Source organism: Triticum urartu, chromosome 2 (assembly GCF_003073215.2).
Source record: "Triticum urartu cultivar G1812 chromosome 2, Tu2.1, whole genome shotgun sequence".
Lineage (NCBI taxonomy): Eukaryota > Viridiplantae > Streptophyta > Magnoliopsida > Poales > Poaceae > Triticum > Triticum urartu.
Window position 1 is genome coordinate 187,371,264 of NC_053023.1, and position 4,902 is coordinate 187,376,165.

The following is a 4,902-nucleotide window of genomic DNA, read 5'->3' on the forward strand; positions in this document are numbered from 1 at the left end:
TGATACGATACCGGGGCACTCCCCCAAGCTTGGCAGTTGCCAAGGGGAGTGCCCATACCAGATACTCAATTCTTCTTTGTTGGTGAAGAAGGTGATGGTTTTGTTGATGGCGTAGGCTTCTTCTTTAATTTGTGCTTGAGGACGGAATTTTGGTCCCTTAGGTCCTCGATTTCCTGTTCCAAGCTCAGTATCTTTTTGCATAGTTCCTGCTTGTTTTCTTGCAACAGGTGAAAAGGGATAAACTCGATCTTAGGTTTCTTTACTCTATCCGAGAGGCTTGACCTTTTGAAATCCACATGAATGTCCCCAGGTTGAGGTAGTGGGACTTCATCTTCATCTAAGCTCGTCTCCTCCTTTCCCATGGGTTCATAGTCCTCTTCTTCTTCCATAGTCCAACCACAATGCTCCACATCCCCATAGACCTTAGGATCTCCAAGGTAATCAGCCACATAGCTTTCTCCTTCCGAATCCTGGGACGACATGTTGCTCTATCTGCAGTAGGACAACTCGAAACAAAGACAAGAGATATTTGCGTGATACAGGAGTCAAAACCTCCGGGAGATTATATAATGAATTTTTACCGATCAAAATATGTGTGGTGCAAGAAAACGGAGTCCGGAGAGCGCACGAGGTGCCCACGAGGTAGGGGGCGTGCCCAGTAGGGTAGGGCGTGCCCTCCACCATCGTGGAGGCCTTGTGTCCTTCCCAGACTGCTTCTTATTTTTCTATTTTTCTAAATATTCCAAAATGGAGAAATATTGCCTTAAAAACTCTTTTGGAGTCGGTTTACTTACCGTAACACATACCTATTACTTTTCGGAGTCTGAAACATTCCAGAAAGTGTCCCTTATGTATTCCTCCAGGGTTACAGTTTCAATAATATTGGTTTCAACATTTATGGGGTTACCTGAGATATAATGTTTGATTCTTTGACCGTTCACCACCTTCGGATTTGTGCCTTCGAAGTTGTTGATTTTTATGGCACAGGAACAATAGACCTCCTCGATAACGTAAGGGCCTTCCCAGTTAGAGAGAAGTTTTCCTGCAAAAAACCATAAACAAGAGTTGTATAGCAATACATAATCACCTACATTAAACTCACGCTTTTGTATCCTTTTATCATGCCATCTTTTAACTTTTTCTTTGAACAACTTGGCATTTTCGTAGGCTTGGGTTCTCCATTCATCGAGTGAGCTAATATCAAATAACCTCTTCTCACCGGCAGGTTTAAAATCATAATTGAGCTCTTTAATAGCCCAATATTCCTTGTGTTCTAGTTCGAGAGGTAAGTGACATGCTTTTCCATAAACCATTTTATACGGAGACATACCCATAGGATTTTTATATGCAGTTCTATAGGCCCATAATGCATCATCAAGTTTCTTGGACCAATTCTTTCAAGACCTATTGACAGTCTTTTGCAAAATTAATTTGAGCTCTCTATTACTCAATTCTACTTGACCACTAGACTGAGGGTCATAAGGGCATGCAATTCTATGATTAGCATCATACTTAGCAAGCATTTTACGAAAAGCACCGTGAATAAAATGTGAACCACCATCAGTCATTAAATATCTAGGGACTCCAAATCTTGGAAAAATAACTTATTTAAGCATTTTAATAGAAGTGTTATGATCAGCACTACTAGTTGGAATAGCTTCTACCCACTTAGTAACGTAATCAACAGCAACTAAAATATGTGTATATCCATTAGAAGCAGGAAAAGGTCCCATATAGTCAAAGCCCCAAACATCAAATGGTTCAATAACAAGTGAATAGTTCATAGGTATTTCTTGACGTCTACTAATATGACAAACTTATGGGCATCCTTGAAGAGAGTAGGCCAATAAAAACCAGATTGCAATACCTTATGTGCAGTTCTATCTCCAGCATGGTGTCCTCCATAAGCTTCGGAGTGACACTTGCGTAGGATCTGTTCATGTTCATGCTCAGTTACACAACGTCTAATAACACCATCTACTCCTTCTTTATAAAGATGTGGGTCATCCCAAAAGTAATGCCTCAAATCATAGAAGAACTTTTTCTTTCGCTGGTATGTGAAACTAGGTGGTATGAATTTGGCAACAATGTAATTAGCATAATCAGCATACCATGGAGCAGTATGAGATGCATTTATGACATTTAATTGCTCATCAGGAAAGCTATCATCAATAGGTAGTGGGTCATCAAGCACATTTTCTAACCTAGACAAGTTGTCTACAACGGGGTTCTCAGCTCCCTTTCTATCAACAATATGTAAGTCAAATTCTAGTAGCAAGAGAACCCATCTAATAAGTCTAGGTTTAGCATATTTCTTTTCCATAAGATATTTAATAGAAGCATGATCAGTGTGAATAGTTACTTTAGAATCAACAATATAAGATCTGAACTTATCACAAGCAAATACAACTTCTAAGAATTCTTTTTCAGTAGTAGCATAATTTCTTTGAGCATTGTCTAGGGTTTTACTAGCATATTGAATAAAGTTTAATTTCTTATCAACTCTTTGCCCTAGAACAGCACCTACATCATAATCACTAGCATGACACATAATTTCAAAGGGTAAATTCCAATCAGGTGGCTGAACAATAGGTGCAGAGATCAATGCTTTCTTAAGTGTTTCAAATGCTTCTACACAATCATCATCAAAGACAAATGGTATATCTTTTTTTAATAAATTAGTCAGAGGCCGAGAAATTTGTGAGAAGTCCTTAATGAACCTCCTACAAAATCTGGCATGACCAAGGAAACTTCTTATACCTTTGATGTCCTTGGGGCATGGCATCTTTTCAATAGCATCAACCTTGGCTTTATCAACTTCAATACCTCTTTCAGAAACTTTATGCCCCAGGACAATACCTTCATTAACCATAAAGTGGCACTTTTACCAATTCAAGACAAGATTAGTTTCTTCACATCTCTGCAAAACTCGATCAAGGTTGCTCAAGCAATCATAAAAATAAGATCCATAGATGGAGAAATCGTCCATGAAAACCTCACAAATCTTTTCACAAAAGTCAGAGAATATAGCCATCATGCATCTTTGAAAGTTAGCAGGTGCATTACATAAACCAAAAGGCATACGTCTATAAGCAAAGTACCAAAAGGGAAAGTAAAAGTAGTCTTTGATTGATCCTTGGCTGACACAGGTATTTGAGAGAAACCAGAATAACCATCTAGAAAGCAAAAATGTGTATGTTTGGATAATCTTTATAGCATTTGATCAATAAAAGGTAAGGGGTAATGATCCTTTTTAGTGGCCTTATTTAATTTGCGGAAATCAATTACCATCCTATAACCTGTAATAATTCTTTGAGGAATCAATTCATCTTTATCATTAGGAACGACGGTAATACCTCCCTTCTTAGGGACACAATGGACAGGACTTACCCACTGACTATCATCAACGGGATAGATTATACCTGCCTCAAGAAGCTTGAGTATTTCCTTTCTTACCACTTCTTTCATTTTAGGATTCAGCCATCGTTGATGATCACGAACTGGTTTAGCATCTTCTTCCAAATTTATTTTATGTTGACATAGAGTGGGACTAATGTCCTTAAGATCATCAAGAGTATACCCAATAGAAGCACGGTGCTTCTTCAGAGTTTTCAATAATCTCCCTTCCTCATGCTCTGAAAGGTTAGCACTAATAATAATAGGATATATTTTTTCTCATCAAGATAAGCATATTTAAGAGTATCAGGAAATGGTTTAAGCTCAAACACGGGATCACCCTTGGGTGGAGGAGGATCCCTAGGATTTCAACAGGAAAATTGTGTTTCAGAATAGGTTCCTGTTTAAATAATACTTCATCTATTTCCCTTATTTCATTCATAAACATATCATTTTCATGGTCTAGCAAATATTGTTCTAAAGGATCACTAGGAGGTACAACAATAGAAGCAAGACCAATAATTTCATCCTTACTAGGTAATTATTCTTCATGGTGTTGTCTACTAAATTTAGAGAAATTAAATTCATGAGACATGTCGTCTAAACCGATAGTAACAACATCCTTTTTGCAATCTATCTTAGCATTAATAGTGTTTAAGAAGGGTCTACCAAATATAATGGGACAAAAGCTATCTTGTGGGGAACCAAGAACAAGAAAATCAGCAGGATATTTAGTTTTCCCACACAAGACTTCAACATCTCTAACAATTCCCATTGTTGAAATAGTATCTCTATTGGCAAGTTTAATGGTGACATCAATATCTTCTATCTCACCAGGTGCAATATCATGCAAAAAAAATTTGTATAAGGGGTAACGTATTGCACTAGCACTAGCACCCATATCACATAAGCCATGATAACAATGATCTCCTATTTTAACAGAAATAACATGCATGCCTACCACAGGTTTGTTTTTATCTTTAGCACAAGGTTTAGCAATTCTAGCAGTCTCATCAAGGAAATGAATAACATGCCCATCAATATTATCAGACAAGAGATCTTTAAAAATAGCAATATCGGGTTCAACTTTAATTTGCTCAGGAGGTGTATCAGTTTTAATATTGCTTTACAAACCACAGTTGAAACTTTAGCATGATCCTTTATCCTAACAGGAAAAGGTGGTTTCTCAACATAAGCGGTAGGAACAATAGGATCATTATAAGTGACAGTCTTTTCTTCAACTTTAATTGGTGCAACTACTTTTACTTCTATGGGAGGATGATATTTAAACCACTTCTCCTTTGGGAGATCAACATAAGTAGCAAAAGATTCACAGAAAGAAGCTACTATTGAGAGCCAAGTCCATATTTAGTGCTAAATTTATGGAAAACATCGGTATCCATAAAGGATTTAACACAATCAAACTTAGGTGTCATACCTGACTCCTTACCTTCGTCGAGGTCCCAATCTTCAGAGTTGCGTTTAATTCTTTCCAATAAATTCCAT